This window comes from Xenopus laevis, chromosome 2S, assembly GCF_017654675.1.
Source record: "Xenopus laevis strain J_2021 chromosome 2S, Xenopus_laevis_v10.1, whole genome shotgun sequence".
Lineage (NCBI taxonomy): Eukaryota > Metazoa > Chordata > Amphibia > Anura > Pipidae > Xenopus > Xenopus laevis.
In genome coordinates this window covers 165,386,751-165,405,587 of record NC_054374.1, presented here as the reverse complement: position 1 = coordinate 165,405,587, position 18,837 = coordinate 165,386,751, and the positions used below count along the sequence as shown (strand labels likewise).

Sequence of the window (18,837 nt, the reverse complement as noted above, 5' to 3'; positions counted from 1 at the left end):
TTCATTTCTCCGGATATGCCATTGTGGGGCAATAGCAATCTATTGCATTTTTCTACATTTACGGAGGCAGGGACATGGGCTAAACTTGGGGTAAAATGTATTAAACACCTGTACACCAACAATGCTTTGCATACTCTTCCACTCCTACAACAGGTCACCTCCCACCCCAAACTGTCTGAGTTTCGGTACCTGCAGATAGCACATTTATGTTCTACCCAATTCCCCACACCCCCACTTGTGCAGAGTCCTGACATAGAGAACCTGATATCTCGCCCGGTTAGGACTAAGCTCCTCTCAAAAACATACAAACTGCTACTGACTAGGAAATACGACCCACGACCTAGGGTTAAATATAAGTGGGAAGCCAGTGGGATTCAGCTCGATCAGGATGACTGGGAAGAAATTATTGAATCTTTGTACAAACCTCTTGTCAGCACTAGGGATAAACTTATTCAGTTTAAAATTATGCATCAGACATACCTTACCCCACATAAATTGCATGTCATGGGTAAGCGTGATTTAGCACATTGTCCGAGATGTAGTGAACAGCTAGCCGACTTTATTCATATGATGTGGAACTGCCCCATTGTGCAAAGGTTCTGGCAACAGGTCACTCAATTTATAAGAACGGAACTAGCCTTCCCGCAGGTACTCAACCCTGCCACATGTTTGCTGCGATTAGTAGATTCCATGGTACCCAGAGTTCGAACCAGGCACTTAATGAGACTGCTCTTGTTCTACGGGAAAAAGACTATAACTCTACACTGGATGGGACCATCACCCCCAACTTTGCGGAACTGGATTGCTCTTGTTAACTCTCAACTGGAACTTTACAAACTTACTTATGTGGCAAGAGGATGTCCAGGGAAATTCGAGGACGTCTGGTCTCCATGGACTGAATCTCTCGCAACATCGTTATAATTGTCTCTTATTCCTCCAGCCACCTTATTGCTGTCTATTGTTTTCTTTCCTTTCTTTTCCTTTTCTATAATTTTTTTGTTGTTGAAAATCAATAAAAAGCATTCTTTAAAAAAAAAAAAGTTACAAGATGGTGACCCCCTGTGGCCAACTTTGAAAGCATAAATCATTTGTTTGATTAGGCTTGTGGTGCAGTAAGTTCATGTTTATGTTTATATACAAAATACAGCATGTCTAGCCTTATTCTATTTTACACTTTACTTCCCCTTTAATTATACTTGCAATGACCTCATGGAGTGGCTTTCATTCACCAAAAAGCCAGGATCCAGTGTCCCATCCCTTTGGGAAGGAGGAGCTTGTCTCAGCACAGGAGGAAGAAGTAAAGCAAGTAGAGATAGGAAGCAGCTAGTTAGTATTGTCAGGTTTGGATCAATCCACTTGGGTTGGTTCAGATGATGTGACTTGGACAGGAATTGGTGCTCCTTGTACAGGTTCTACCTGGTGTCAGTTCCTTGGATTCACCATTCCCATTCTCCATCACTGCAAGTCCTGTGTACTCCTGAGTAATAGGCAGAGCTATGATGCAACGTGCTGCTCTGACGCTGAGTATTGAGTATCAGAGAAGCTTCTTCTGAGCATGGAGTGGAGCTTCCCCTTGTAATGGCAGCAATGATATCCTTGGGGGTGATGCTGTGTCCGTCTAGCAGATACCCCAAGGATCATGTAAACAATAGATCAATGTCTGTCAGGGAGAGGTGAGCCCATCATTAGCAGCTCATGCTACTAGAGCTCTTATAATAGAAGCAGAAGCCAATGGGCCAATGCTGCAGCTCATCCCTGATGGACTTACCAAGTATCTCCATGTCCTGCCCTTTGTATTGCCAAATGCTTTCCCTTCTGCATTAATAACGTATATTCCATTCTGGGACTTCCATCTGTATAAACCATAAGCTTCTCTGTGGCACCACAATGACTGATCCATTGGGCCACATTTGTTATTATCAGTGTGGACTTGTGGCTTCAGCTTAGTGCTAGCCAACGGAGCCAAATGTATTTCCTGGCAACCATAAAGCAACTTTGTCCTTCTCACGTCATGTTCAGAGAGTGACCTGGATATTGGATCTATTCTTCTTCTTCTTCTCATCTGCCCTTACTTGGGCCTCAGTGGAACCTGATGGTGCAGGTAAGTCCTCTCACCTCCATCTTCCTCAATTCACTTCACTCCCTAGATTTTTGGAAAGTTCACATTCTGGTGAATACAAAATGGTTATGTTTTAATGACATTCATGAAAATCAAAAATATTGCAAATGGTCGTGTTTTTTTTTTTAAAAAAACAAATAATTTTCAAAAGTAGAAATTCTGACAAACCAAAATGGTTATGTCTTTTTACTTCAAACTACTCAACTGCAACGCTACGATAAAGGCAGCGGATATTAGGAAATTCATGAAAATCTCCTAAATATATTGCAATTGGTTGTTTATTCTTAAAAAAATCAAATATTTTTTAAAAAATACACATTCTGACGAATCCAAATTGGTTATGTCTTTCAACATAAAACACTACTTAACTGCAACGCTAAGCTAAAGGCAGTGTATTTATTGCTGGTCCCCTGTCTGTGTAAAACACTCTCATTCTCTCTCCATCCACATTCTCTGATGCTGCTGTGTTCCTTCCCATAATTTGGATCAATCTGGATATCAGATCCCATACCTGTACTAATGCGTAAAACCCACATTTTATATTTATTGCTGGTCCCCTGTCTTTGTAAAACAATCTCATTCTCTCTCCCGCCACATTCTCTGCTGCTGCTGTGTTCCTTCCCATAATTGGGATCTTTCTGGATAACAGATCCCACACCTGTACTAATGAGTAAACCCCACATTTTACATTCATTGCTGGTCCCCTGTCTGTGTAAAACACTCTCATTCTCTCTCCATCCACATAATCAGATGCTGCTGTGTTCCTTCCCATAATTTGGATCTTTCTGGATAACAGATCCCATACCTGTACTAATGAATAAACCAACATTTTACAGTTTATCGTTTGTCCCCTGTCTGTGTAAAATAATCTCATTCTCTCTCCATCCACATTCTCTGCTACTGCTGCTGTGTTCCTTCCCATAATTTGGATCTTTCTGGATAACAGATCCAATACCTGTACTAATGATTAAAACCCACATTTTACATTCATTGCTGGTCCCTGTCTGTGTAAAACATTCTCATTCTCCCTCCATCCACATTCTCTGCTGCTGTGTTTTCCCATAATTTGGAGCGTTCTGGATAACAGATCCCATACCTATACTAATGAGTAAAACCCACATTTTACAGTTTATCTTTGGTCTCCTGTCTGTGTAAAACAATCTCATTCTCTCTCCATCCACATTCTCTGCTACTGCTGCTGTGTTCCTTCACATAATTTGGATCTTTCTGGATAACAGATCCCACACCTGTACTAATGAGTAAACCCCACATTTTACAGTTCATCGCTGGTCCCCTGTCAGTGTAAAACAATCTCATTTTCTCTCCATCCACATTCTCTGATGCTGCTGTGTTCCTTCCCATAATTTGGATCAATCTGGATATCAGATCCCATACCTGTACTAATGCGTAAAACCCACAATTTATATTTATTGCTGGTCCCCTGTCTTTGTAAAACACTCTCATGCTCTCTCCATCCACATTCTCTGCTACTGCTGTGTTCCTTCCCATAATTGGGATCTTTCTGGATAACAGATCCTACACCTGTACTAATGATTAAAACCCACATTTTACATTCATTGCTGGTCCCGTCTGTGTAAAACACTCTCATTCTCTCTCCATCCACATTCTCTGCTGCTGCTGTTTTTTCCCATAATTTAGATCTTTCTGGATAACAGATCCCATACCTGTACTAATGAGTAAAACCCACATTTTACAGTTTATCGTTGGTCCCCTGTCTGTGTAAAACACTCTCATTCTCTCTCCATCTACATTCTCTGCTGCTGCTGCGGCTGCTGCTGTGTTACTTCCCATAATTTGGAGCTTTCTGGATAACAGATCCCATACATGTACTAATGAATAAGCCAACATTTTACAGTTTATCGTTGGTCCCCGGTCTGTGTAAAACAATCTCATACTCTCTCCATCCACATTCTCTGCTTCTGCTGTGTTTTCCCATAATTTGGAGCTTTCTGGATAACAGATCCCATACCTGTACTAATGAGTAAAACCCACATTTTACAGTTTATTGTTGGTCCCCTGTCTGTGTAAAACACTCTCATTCTCTCTCCATCTATATTCTCTGCTGCTGCTGCGATGTTCCTTCCCATAATTTGGATCTTTCTGGATAACAGATCCCATACCTGTACTAATGAGTAAAACCCACATTTCACAGTTTATCGTTGGTCCATGTCTGTGTAAAACACTCTCATTCTCTCTCCATCTACATTCTCTGCTGCTGCTGCTGTGTTCCTTCCCATAATTTGGATCTTTCTGGATAACAGATCCCATACCTGTACTAATGAGTAAAACCCACATTTCACAGTTTATCGTTGGTCCCCTGTCTGTGTAAAACAATCTCAGTCTCTCTCCATCCACATTCTCTGCTGCTGCTGTTTTTTCCCATAATTTGGATCTTTCTGGATAACAGATCCCATACCTGTACTAATGAGTAAAACCCACATTTTACAGTTTATCGTTGGTCCATGTCTGTGTAAAACAATCTCATTCCTCTCCATCCACATTCTCTGCTGCTGCTGCTGTGTTCCTTCCCATAATTTGGATCTTTCTGGATAACAGATCCCATACCTGTACTAATGAGTAAAACCCACATTTTACGTTTATCGCTTGTCCCCTGTCTGTGTAAAACACTCTCATTCTCTCTCCATCCACATTCTCTGCTGCTGTGTTACTTCCCATAATTTGGAGCTTTCTGGATAACAGATCCCATACCTGTACTAATGAGTAAAACCCACATTTTACAGTTTATCGTTGGTCCATGTCTGTGTAAAACACTCTCATTCTCTCTCCATCTACATTCTCTGCTGCTGCTGCTGTGTTCCTTCCCATAATTTGGATCTTTCTGGATAACAGATCCCATACCTGTAATAATGAGTAAAACCCACATTTTACAGTTTATCGCTGGTCCCTGTCTGTGTAAAACACTCTCATTCTCTCTCCATCCACATTCTCTACTGCTGCTGTGTTCCTTCCCATATTTTGGATCTTTCTGGATAACAGATCCCACACCTGTACTAATGAGTGAAACCCACATTTTATATTTATTGCTGGTCCCCTGTCTGTGTAAAACACTCTCATTCCCTCTCCATCCACATTCTCTGCTGCTGCTGTGTTCCTTCCCATATTTTGGATCTTTCTGGATAACAGATCCCACACCTGTACTAATAAGTAAAACCCACAATTTATATTTATTGCTGGTCCCCTGTCTGTGTAAAACACTCTCATTCTCTCACCATCCACATTCTCTGCTGCTATGTTTTCCCATAATTTGGATATTTCTGGATAACAGATCCCACACCTGTACTAATGAGTAAACCCCATATTCATCAGTGCATGGTTGCTATGAAAATGTGGACCCTAGCAACAGGATTACTGAAATTGCAAACTGTAGAGCTGCTGAATAAAAAGCTAAATAACTCAAAAGTCATAAAAAATAAAAAAACGAGGACCAATTGCAAATTGTGTGAGACTGTGAGTCCAAGTGAGTGTATGTCAGGTACAAGCCAACACTGTGTTCCCTATTCTCATATACATGACATATAATAATGGGGCAGTGTGTGTATTCTATTCATTGTACCATTCCTTATACATATAATTATACATGCTGCAGGGCTGTCATTCCCTATACTGAGAATGGATACTGAATAAACACACTCTCGTCATGGCAACAAAACCCACTGCATTTTACTCCACAACTTATTTGAAATGAACTGAACTCAGTGACCGTTATGTAACTTGCTAATAGAACTGTCCTGCCTTCAGCTGCACGTGTGATGTCATAATGCTCTGAGTCTTTGTGATGTCATAATGCTCTGAGTCTTTGTGATGTCATCATGGAAAAAACATCACGGTGATGTCATAATGGAAAAAGTCCAGGTGTCCGGCTGCAGCCCCGAGATTTCTCATTCTTGATCAGGAGACTGAGGTGAGTAGATCTCTGTATATTTGGGAGCAAATGTGATTAAAAAGAATCATTTTCTACTGGTCCCATGTGGGATTACAGACTGCTAACAGTATCATAAGTAGGTTACACTGTCTGGACTTACTCACAATTTTATTTTTCTACTGGGTTTGTGTAAATTGGATCTCCAGCCCTTTAATCTGCAAAAACACCATTTAATCATGAACTAAACCCTATAGGATTGTTTTGCCTCAAATAAGGATTTATTCTATTTTAGTTGGGATCCAGTAAAAGGTTTTGTTTTCTTATTACACAGAAAAAGGAAATGATTATTAAACATTTGAATTAATGGCGTCTATGGGAGACGGCCTTTGTGTAATATGGAGTTTTGTGCAGAACAGGTTTGTGGATAACAGAGCCCATAGTTGTATATCTATGTATACATGCACACACACACACACATATTGGCATTACTAAAGTCTTTTTGTCTCTACAGAGAGAAGATTCTACGACCAAAGAGAACAAAACTACTAAACTACAAACACAAAACTACTAAAAAACTATCAAAAAACTACAAAAGAACGATCAGAAAAGAACAAAACTAGAAAAGAAAGATCAGAAAAGAAGAAAAGCAGAAAATGTTGAGATTATTGCGCAAATGCTTTTGCTTTCGCAAGGTAAGGACGTGGCTCTACTGTAACAGGACATTTCATTTAGTGAGTAACTTGATGGAGGAGAAACTTGTCCTCAGACTCTGTTACTGGATCATCTCTGAACATTTGTTCTGTTTGTGACCCACTGACAGTTGCTGATAGTGAACATGAGGAGACAGATTGCTCACAGCTCACACTCACTGGGCCTCAATATATCTGTGTATTGTGCAGAAGTCACTAGTGCACTTTCCATTCATACATCTTATAGGATTTGCCTTTAGTACAGGGGATACACTATGTTCTACTTGCTTTTCTACCTCATTTTCAATCATATCATTAAAACTAGTCAATCTCTCCCATTTCCCTTTGCTGAAAAATTTATGAAATTGCGAAAAGATTATCAAAACAGCCAAATTCACAAAACACATTAAAGTCAATGGGAGTTTTTTCTTATGACGACTTTTTTGTCCTAATGCATTAAAGTCAATCGGCGTTTTTTCTAATGGGGAATTTTTTGTCCTAATTCATTAAAGTCAATGGGTGTTTTTTCTTATGGCGACATTTTTGTCCTTACGCATTAGTCAATGGGCGTTTTTTCTTATGGCGACTTTATTGTCCTTACGCATTAGTCTATTGGTGTTTTTTCTTATGAGCATTCTTTTGCTGTGAATTTTTCCGTGACAAATTTTCATTGCAGTTTCGCAAATTTTACATTTCACCACAAATCCATGGCTCATGAATACATTTGCCCATAACTAATGGCAACCCTAGTTCCCAGTGATACTGAACATGAGTCAAAAGATTGCTAGCTCCCCAGTCTAACTGTGTATTGTGCTGCAAACAAGCTGAAATGTGATTTTACAATGATAATGATATATATATGTGTGTATTTATGGAATGTGAATTTAGTCGAGGTTCAAGTGCTGGTGGGCCCCCTCATAAATAACTCTAAAGAGGGGCCCAACTCACACAGCCCCCCCACTAGTGATGTGATAGTGATGAAAAAAACTCAACCCATACCCGGCCCCTACCCACACCCCCCAACCCGTGCCCACCCGCATCTGACTCCTCCTCCTTTTATAGACCAGCACTGACCTGCCCCACCAATGATGTCACAAAAGGGGCGGGGCAGGACACATCTATAAAACCTAAAGCTTGAAGTCAGAACCGGCAGTGTAAGGCCACAAGAGATGTACAAACCCACCTGACCCACAGCTAAATCCCACGGGTCCCTCGGGTATCAGACCGACCCCACATCACTACACCCCACCCACCTGCCAGGAATCTTTTGTCAATGCCCCCCAGCTCTCAATTAGGAGAGTGACTGGGGAGGGAGAATTCCATGTAACTATAGAGGAAGGAGACTTGTGTTCCCTGGGGAGGCAGCCTCTGATTCCTCTAGAGTTAAGCCACACTCACGGTTGACACCAATTTTAATTTAAATAGATAAACCACTAACATTTAAGGGCACAGATTCTTCTGTTCAGAAAATATGAATTCATTGCAATTTGAATGTAAAGTTTATCCTACTTGCATTGTAATATAATACAGGACATTTGAAATTTCATATATATATATATATATATATATATATAGGAATTTTTTCTTAAAGGATAAGTAAACCTTTAAAATAAGTGAATGTAAAATTGATGAGGGGGCTATTCTAAGCACTTTTATAATGTACATTCATTATTTATTTTGTTTTTTTTCCAATATATTAAGGGATACATGTGCTGTTAGAAAGGCTGCTCTGATGTTCTTCTGCTTAGGAAAGATGTGAAAAAGTTTCTAATGTTATTCCTAAGCAGAAGAACATCAGCCTTCTGTACATGTACATTGCAAAAGTGCTTAGAATAGCCCCCTCATCAATTTTACATTCACTTATTTTAAAGGTTTGCTTATCCTTTAACTAAAGCTTTTATTTCAAATTATATCTTTGCCTATTTGTATATTTCTTTTTGTGATAAAAACTTTTTTTTCATTCTTCAATAGAAAAAAGACAAAAATCAGAACAAATCTACGGATCAAGCTGAATTTATTGTGGTAAGCAGAGAAAACTGTACTATTATACTACTATACTATACTACTATACTGAGGGTTTAGTCACTTCATTCATAGACTTGCCCCACATTTCCCCATTATTTCTCCTTTGAATAATATCATTGCATCAATAACCACAAGCACAGCTTAAACCATCTAATATTGAAATTCAGAATCATCCAGTAGCAGCTGTATCACTTCATAGACTTGACTTTATTCATGAGAAAAATCTCTTTTCCTTTCCATTCTTGGCTTTTGATTCATATCAGACTTAATCCCTACACAGACCCTGACTGTAGTTATCATTCTTATTATTATTATTCCATTATTACTACCAAACTTAAGCAATGGCACAAGGGGTTGTTAGATGAGATTCCTTTAGTTGAACCCCTATTTAATATAAGTATTAATAGCTCATTGCTCTCTCATTGGAACATCAGGATAGAAGGGGTTGGATGGTGTTTAGCAAGTGAGGGAATACAGGGATATGGGAGATAGCTCATAGTACAAGTTGATCCAGGGACTGGTCCCATTGCCATTTTGGAGTCAGAAAGGAATTTTCCCCCTCTGAGGCAAATTGGAGAGGCTTCAGAAGGGTTTTTTTTGCCTTCCTCTGGATCAACTGACAGTTAGACAATTTATATATAGACGTAAAAGGCTGTGTTTCTTTTTTTAACCAAAACTCACAATGGAAAAAGTGACACAAAGCCATGGAATTGAGGCAGACATATTTTTAATGACACATGTAAGCACCTCCATAGATGATTCACAAATGATCTCTCTATTTAGCAGGAGACACTGGTTGAAACTGGCAATACCAGCTGCCAGGATGAAGAACCAGTAGTGGAGGACCTGGGCCCTACCATCGGCCAGGAAGAGCTGGAAGAGACTGACAACCTCCAAGAACCTATTGACCCTCTGAATGAGATCTGTGAGGTAACCTGCAAAGGATTTTATTTTATAAACAATACACACAATAATATTAAAACCACCAACTCAGCATCACATTGAGCCACATTATATTCAATTAAACAAGTTATTTAGAGAGACAAATGAATGTGATGATAAATGTTTCTAATGACGTGTTTAAGCTCTTCACCCACAAAATGTGTCTTTATTTAACAGGAGTCAATAGAAGAAACTGGCACTGACACCAGCCAGAATGACTGCCCAGAGGAAGAACAGCTGGACAGTGAACTCAGCCAGATTGAGGCCGAGAAGATTGTTGAGGTTTGAGATTATTTAATATTAAACCATTTTAACTAAGGATGCACTGAATCCACTTTTTTGGATTCGGCCAAACCCCATAATCCCTCATGAAAGATTAAATAATACCGAACCGAATCTGAATCCTAATTTGCACATGCAAATTAGGGTCAGGAAAGGCAAAATGTGGAAAAAATCTTCTTTTGTGACAAAAAGTCCCCTGATTTCCCTACTGCCCCTAATTTACATATGCAAATTAGGATTCGAATTCGGTTCGGCCAGGCACAAGGATTCGGTCTAATCCAAATCCTACCGAAAAAGGCTGAATCCCAAACCGAATCCTGGATTCGGTGCATCCCTATCAATAACATCCATATATGCAAGAATTAAGAGAAAAATTCTGCATTTATGGCAAATATTTGTTACTGATCATGTTTTTCTGTCTTAAACAGGAAGAACAACTGAGTGAGCAGATGGAGGAGGATGATGATGAGGAGGAGACATCCTCTAACTCCAGCCACTGCCAGGTAAGCAGAAAATAACCAGCAAATACAAATCTATATTTTATCAGCTTTCCTAGAGAGCCAAATAGATGTGAGAAAACATGTTATTAATGACACGTGTCTTTATTTAACAGGAGTCAATAGAAAAAACTGGCACTGACACCAGCCAGAATGACTGCCCAGAGGAAGAACAGCTGGACAGTGAACTCAGCCAGATTGAGGCCGAGGAGATTGATGAGGTTTGAGATTATTTAATATTAAACCATTTTAACTAAGGATGCACCGAATCCACTTGTTTGGATTCGGCCAAACCCCCGAATCCTTTGTGAAAGTTTAGATAATACCGAACCGAATCTGAATCCTAATTTGCATATGCAAATTAGGGCCAGGTAAGGAAAAAGTGGAAAAAATCTTCTTTTGTGACAAAAAGTCACCTGATCTCCCTACTGCCCCTAATTTACATATGCAAATTAGGATTCAAATTCGGTTCGGCCAGGCACAAGGATTCGGCCGAATCCTACAGAAAAAGACCGAATCCTGAACCGAATCCTGGATTCGGTGCATCCCTATAAATAACATTCATATTTGCAAGAATTAAGAGAAAAATTTTGCATTTATGGCAAATATTTGTTACTGATCATGTTTTTCTGTCTTAAACAGGAAGAACAACTGAGTGAGCAGATGGAGGAGGATGATGATGAGGAGGAGACATCCTCTAACTCCAGCCACTGCCAGGTAAGCAGAAAATAACCAGCAAATGCAAATCTATATTTTAGTAGCTTTCCTAGAGAGCCAAATAGATGTGATAAAACATATTTTTAATGACACATTTAAGCACCTCCATAGATGATTCACAAATGATCTCTCTATTTAGCAGGAGACACTGGTTGAAACTGGCAATACCAGCTGCCAGGATGAAGAACCAGTAGTGGAGGACCTGGGCCCTACCATCGGCCAGGAAGAGCTGGAAGAGACTGACAACCTCCAAGAACCTATTGACCCTCTGAATGAGATCTGTGAGGTAACCTGCAAAGGATTTTATTTTATAAACAATACACACAATAATATTAAAACCACCAACTCAGCATCACATTGAGCCACATTATATTCAATTAAATAAGTTATTTAGAGAGACAAATGAATGTGATGATAAATGTTTCTAATGACGTGTTTAAGCTCCTCACCCACAAAATGTGTCTTTATTTAACAGGAGTCAATAGAAGAAACTGGCACTGACACCAGCCAGAATGACTGCCCAGAGGAAGAACAGCTGGACAGTGAACTCAGCCAGATTGAGGCCGAGGAGATTGATGAGGTTTGAGATTATTTAATATTAAACCATTTTAACCTATTTTGGACCATGCACAAACCCCTCTATCAAATAAAATGCCACAAACTACTATTTAGCCCCCTTTTACCATAACCAAAAATCAAATGCAAATGAACTATCACCCTAGAAGATCAAGAAAATAGTCCAAAGAAGTTTGAGCAGAAATATCTAATTAAACCTTTATTTTCTCAATATACATATAAAGAGGATGTATGACCTCTTGCTAATTTTACTCTATAATTAGCTGCTTGTGAAAATTATAGATATGTCTTAATTCAAACTATAGGCAAAGTAGAGTTTAACACAAGCCCTTTTAATTGAACTAATGTGGAAAATTGGCAGATATTTCCCCATAATACAAATTCCTACTCCACGTCTAATGCTGAACTCTCTTTCCATAGGGTGGAAGCACTAAGGCAACCAAATATATTTTTTTCTAGTAAAACATTAAACCATTTTAAATTGATTTTGGCCTTAACAAAGGCCCCATCCAATCAAATCCCACAAATGATTATGTAGGTCCCTATTCCCCAATACCTATATTCCCAAATACACAGGTGCTGAAAATACAAGTGCAATAACATACATACATCCAATCATGTGCTATTGCAGTAGATACAACTGGGAGCGTAGCCATGATTATGCTAGAATTGAGAAATGCTGCATTTATGGCAAATCTTTGTTTATGATCATTATTTTTCTGTCTTAAACAGGAAAAACAACTGAGTGAGCAGAAGGAGGAGGATGATGATGAGGAGGAGACATCCTCTAACTCCAGCCACTGCCAGGTAAGCAGAAAATAACCAGCAAATGCAAATCTATATTTTATCAGCTTTTCTAGAGAGCCAAATAGATGTGATAAAAGATGTTATTAATGACACATTTAAAGGCATAGTGTCATGGAAAAACATGTTTTTTCCAAAACACATCAGTTAAAAGTGCTGCTCCAGCAGAATTCTGCACTGAAATCCATTTCTCAACAGACAAACAGATTTGTTGATATTCAATTTTGAAATCTGACATGGGGCTAGACATTTTGTCAGTTTACCCAGCTGCCCCAGTCATGTGACTTGTGCCTGTACTTTAAGATGGAATTACTTTCTGGCAGGTTGTTATTTCTCCTAATTAATGAAACTGAATCAGTCTCAGTGGGACTTGGCTTTTCCTATTAAGTGTTGTTCTTAGATCCTCCAGGCAGTTGCTATCTTGTGTTAGGGAGCTGCTATCTGGTTACCTTCCCATTGTTCTGTTGTTTGGCTGCTGGGGGGTAAAGGGAGGGGTGACATCACTCTAACTTGTAGTACAGCAGTAAAGAGTGATTGAAATTTATCAGAGCACAAGTCACATGACTGGAGGCAGCTGGGAAATTGACAGTATGTCTAGCCCCATGTCATATTTCAAAACTGAATATAACACAATCTGTTTGCTCTTTTGAAAGATGGATTTCAGTGCAAAATTCTGCTGGAGCAGCACTATTAACTGCTGCGTTTTGAAAAAAACATGTTTTCCCATGACAGTATCCCTTTATGCACCTCCATAGATGATTCACAAATGATCTCTCTATTTACCAGGAGACACTGATTGAAACTGGCAATACCAGCTGCCAGGATGAAGAAACAATAGTGGAGGACCTGGGCCCTACCATCATCCAGGAAGAGCTGGAAGAGAGCAATAAGGTTTGAGCTTGACTGTCAAATATATTTTCCCCCAGTACAACATTAAAGCGTTTTCAATTTATTTTGGCCCCAACATAGGCCCCTATCTGATCAAATCCCACAAAAGATTATATAGGCCCCTGTTCCCTAATACCTAAATTGCAAATGCACAGGTGCTCAAAATGCAAGTGCAATAAAATCCATATTTCCAATCATGTGCTATTGCAGTAGATGCTACAGTGCAGCCATGATTATGCTAGAATTATGAGAAAAATGCTGCATTTATGGCAAATATTTGTTCCTTATCATGTTTTTCTGTCTTCAACAGGAAGAACAACTGATTGAGCAGAAGGAGGAGGATGATGATGAGGAGGAGACATCCTCTAACTCCAGCCACTGCCAGGTAAGCAGAAAATATGCAACAAATATAAAGCTATATTTTAGCAGCTTTCCTAGAGAGCCAAATAGATGTGATAAAACAAGTTATTAATGACACATTTAAGCACCTCCATAGATGATTCACAAATGACCTCTCTATTTACCAGGAGACACTGGTTGAAACTGGCAATACCAGCTGCCAAGATGAAGAACCAGTAGTGGAGGACCTGGGCCCTACTATCAGCCAGGAAGAACTCAAAGAACAACTGAGTGAGCAAGAGGAGGATGATGATGAGGAGGAGACAGCCTCTAACTCCAGCCACTGCCAGGTAAGCAGAAAATAACCAGCAAATTCAAATCTGTATTTTAGCAGCTTTCCTATAGAGCCAAATAGATGTGAGAAAACATGTTATTAATGACACGTGTTTTTATTTAACAGGAGTCAATACAAAAAACTGGCACTGACACCATCCAGAACGACTGCCCAGAGGAAGAACAGCTGGACAGTCACTTCAGTGAGAATGAGGCTGAGGAAATTGTTGAGGTTTGAGCTTATTTAACATTAAACCATTTCAACCTATTTTTGGTCCATGCATAGACCCCCTTATCCAACTAAATGCCACAAAAATGTTTTAGCTCCCCCTTCTCCCATAACCAAATGTCAAATGCAAATACACCCGAGAAGAACATGAGAACTGAAAACCAAGATCCAGGTCGGTGTTAAAAAGATCAAGAAAATACCCAAAAGAAGTTTGAGCAGAAATATCTAATTAAAACCTTTTTTTCTCAATATACATTTAAAGAGGATGTATGACCTCTTGCTAATTTTACTCTATAACGAGCTGCTCATGAAAATCATAGATATGTCTTAATTCAAACTATAGGAAAAGTAGAGTTGACACAAGCCCTTTTAATGAAACTCATATTGAGAAAGGGAAGATATTTCCCCGTTATACACCTTCATTCAGGGTTCAGAGTTCAGTTCATATAAGAAAAAAATGTATCAAAGTGATACCAGAAAAAAAGGAGAATCCATTATACAGATTATATGTGCAAAGCAGTGACATTTCTACCTGTTGTATTGCCCCCCCAGCATATTAACCTTTCCATCAATAATAGTTTTAACTGAACTCATCTGATAAACGTTCTTTTTTCTTCCCCAGGAGGATGATGCATCTCCTCTTTCCAAGAAGCTCCCGGTAAGGAAATATTACAAAACTGTATTGTGGAACACTAAAAGCACAATTTTCATGGTTTTACTTTATTACTCCAGCCCTCTGTCTTCTCCCTTAATATACCATTTACAAGTTTTCCCTACACCACCTGTTTATTTATTTATCCAACTACATTATATTTTTTCAATATGAATATTTTAATATAATTATGTATCATGTTTTGAAATACAATTTTACCTTTTAGGAACCCGGGAGATTTTTAAAGTTGGGCGAGCCCATCGGAGAGGGCAGACTTGGACCAATTCATTTGGTGAGATATTTCATTCAATGTCGTCTTTTTGGATGATTTTCTATTTCTGTCACTTGGTCTTATTTTCTATAGTATTTTCCTTTCTGTATTTATTGTGTTTCTGAATTAGCCTCTAAACCTTGCTCTAGTCACATGCAATATCTGTTGGCTTTATCCATCTGTTAAGTTCATAACAGAACTTCTTTCTTCTTTTGTTCCAGGGATGGCACTGTGAGAAACAAATGGAGGTGGCCATCAATATTATACCCAACAGGGAGGTAATGACTTCATACTGTTCCTATTATTAGATACTAATAAGCCTCTGGTTGCACCTATGTTATGATTATCAGTAGAAGTAGAACATAATAACCAAATACTGACATGTCCCCAGGTCTGTGCCAGTGAAATGCTCTTCTGGGTTTAGCAGATGCATTATAGAATGGCAGTAATAACCTGATGGATGGAATTGTTTGTCATTTTTTATAACTAGGTTGGGGTATTTTAAATGTTAATTGTATCCATTTTATTTTATTGTGTTTCTTTTGTTTGAAACTAGAATGAAAAATACCTCAATGATGAACTGGAAATTCTCCCAAAGCTTCCAGGCCACCGAAACATCATCGACTTTTATGGGGCCTACTATCACAACACAAAGAACAAGTCAAAAACCCAAGGTTTATGGGTAAGGAAATGTTTATTCAGATAGGTAAAACTTTATGGACCAAATTGGCCCATCAAGAGAATTAATATAAACTTGTATTTTACATGGAAATAGGATTAGTTTGGTAAAAATGCACGTCACCATAAAACAGCCCAGTTACATGTCATATATTGTATAACTGTAGGCAATTATAGGCTTTATGTTCTTTATTTGTCTTCTAGATCTCTCTGGAACTTTTTGAGGGCTCAGTCAGTGGCCTCAGGGAGACAAGGAGAAACAATTCACTGGGCGAGAAGTGGACCTCGTACATTTGCAAAGAGGTCTTAAAGGTATGTCATACGGGAACCTCTCTGCTTCTATTCACGATTTATGTCAATAGTTAAATATTTATTTTCTCACTTTGATTTTATTCATTTCCCAGGGTCTGTGTCATCTTCAGAAATATCAGGTCATTCATCATGACCTGAAACCTGAAAACCTCAGGCTGACATCATCCGGCGATGTGAAAATCTGTAAGTAACACTTGCAGATAAACAATAAATAGGTTCTTTCATTATTTATTGTTGGACTGAATTTTCAACATTAGAATTAATGTTTTTGTCATTTAATTTCAGGTGATTTTGAATTTGCCACCATTGGGAAGAGGAGTTCCAGCACCAACGGGACTCCTGCATATATGGCTCCCGAGGCACTTGCCTGTCTCGTAAATGACAATCTGGACTATGACCACAGGGTATTGTTACCTTTATTTATTCTGTATATCGGCTACATGGGGTGAAGCACATGCAATGTTTTGCTCACTCATTTCACATAAGTCTCTCATAACAGTGAAAACAAAGTTGTAAAGTACTTGCCCTGCTATGAGAGGGGGATCTGAAGTGAGAGAGAGAAATTCTAAGTGCAGGGAACAAGAATGGAACAAACCAACCTCATTTAACTACTTCTTCTTTTTGGGTTTTTCTAACTCTGTGTAACATCAGACTTCTCTCTGGGGCTCTGTTTAGTGCCATTATTTAGGAAAATGACATGTTTTCTATCAGTACAGAGTGGCATAATTCTAATGGGTGTGTTATTCACAGTTTCACATAGAGCCACTTTCAGGGGGTGGATTGAGAGCAGAACTATCAGAATAATCTATTACTGGAATGCTTTTAATGTTCCCTGTATAAACTCTTGTCTAATATTTGTTTTTTTCCCTATATTTTGATATGTAGGCCGACATCTGGTCATTGGGAGTCAGCGCCATTGAAATGGCACAGGGCTATCTCCGTAAGTAACTCTTATCATGTGTCTGTCCCATCATCCATAAAGAATTGTTACTAAACAATGACAGAGGGTATTAATTAGGGATGCACCGAATCCAGGATTCAGTTCGGGATTCGGCAAGGATTCGGCCTTTTTCAGCTGGATTCGGATTCGGCTGAATCCTTCTGCCCGGCCGAACCAAATCCGAATCCTAATTTGCATATGCAAATTAGGGTCGGGGAGGGAAATCGCAGGACTTTTTGTCACAAAACAAGGAAGTAAAAACATTTTCCCCGCCCAATCACTAATTTGCATATGCAAATTAGGATTTGGATTTGTTTCGGTATTCGGCCGAATCTTTTGCGAAGGATTCCGGGGTTCGGCCGACTCCAAAATAGTGGATTCGGTGCATCACTAGTATGAATGTGTCTAACATAGAAAAATGTTGTATCCTTTGTAAATTAAACAATGAATTTTACTAAATAGTGTCATTATCACCATGTTCTTATACATTATTTTCTTCTAACCTGTAGCATACGGCAATCTGAGGGGCCACAAGCTGATCAACAGAATTGTCAAAGGTCCTGCTGTAACACTCACGGGGAACAACTGGTGAGTGACTTCCCCTGAAATAGGAAAAGAGAGTGAGGGGGAGGTGGGCAAATTCACATGGGAGTAAGGGGGGTGCAAAAGAGAAAGAGAGTTGGGGTGAAAGACGGGGGAATAGGCAAGGGAGAAGTTATAGGGAGGGACCCGGAGCGACACCAGGGCACATGGCTGCCCTGGTGGGTTCTGATTCCTTTAATAGTCTTTTTATGGCATGAACTGTTTCATAAAATATTATATTTATAACATGAACAATTATAATATTGACTCAATTTTGTTTTTTCCAGGAGTGAAGAATTCTACTTCTTTATCAGCGAGTGCGTGCAGAAAAATCCCAATAAAAGACCCACCGCACGCGAGCTCCTCGGGCACCCCTTTATTACTGGGCTCCGTGATGAAATGGCTGTGAAGAGGAGCATCGCTAAACAAATACAGAAAGGGTGAAAGAACTAAAGAACTGAAGAACTGAAGCACAAAGGCACCATCGGGGGGAGGGACGGGGGCATAAGGGGCCCATTTGTCATCTTGGGCCCCAGTATAACATCTTGGTCCCCGATGGCAGCCTACAAGAAAGAAATATGGAATCCAACAAAGAACAACATCTATTTGTTTGAAAAGAAACAAATAAACTATTCATTATTCATTTGATTTATTTGGTTTTAGTTTTTTTTGTTTTCCAAGAAAAATGTATTCAGTCCATAATTGTTTAGGGGAGACCTTCTTAGTTAGTAGGAGAAGTTAATTACAGACAAAGTTCTAAAATAATAAATAGAATAAAATGTATTTGGGCAAATCCACTATTATTTGTAGAAATAATAGTGTAAAGGACCATAAATCCTCAAAAAGCAGCTTTCTAGGGCTCCGGACAGCCAAGATAAAATTGCGGCCTAGTACCACAATAGAAGTTGGGGACTCGTGTAACCGCCAATCCAGCGGCGGGCCCGTCCAGAAACTGCATGTGAATTCACCCGGCCAGCACCTAACCGGACACCAAAAGAGATCCAGGTACAGGGAAAGAGGGGCTCCTTATCCCTCTGTACAAGGTGTACAACAACTGA

At 39.2% G+C, this 18,837-nt stretch overlaps 1 long non-coding RNA gene across 1 annotated transcript; it reads left to right on the top strand.

The window, feature by feature from the left end:
* Positions 1–15,487: 15,487 nt before the first annotated feature.
* LOC121400371 lies at positions 15,488–17,250 on the top strand. The gene is made up of 4 exons (XR_005965702.1): positions 15,488–15,545; positions 15,824–16,257; positions 16,350–16,440; positions 16,543–17,250. It is a non-coding gene; the product is annotated as an uncharacterized LOC121400371 (long non-coding RNA).
* Positions 17,251–18,837: the final 1,587 nt, after the last annotated feature.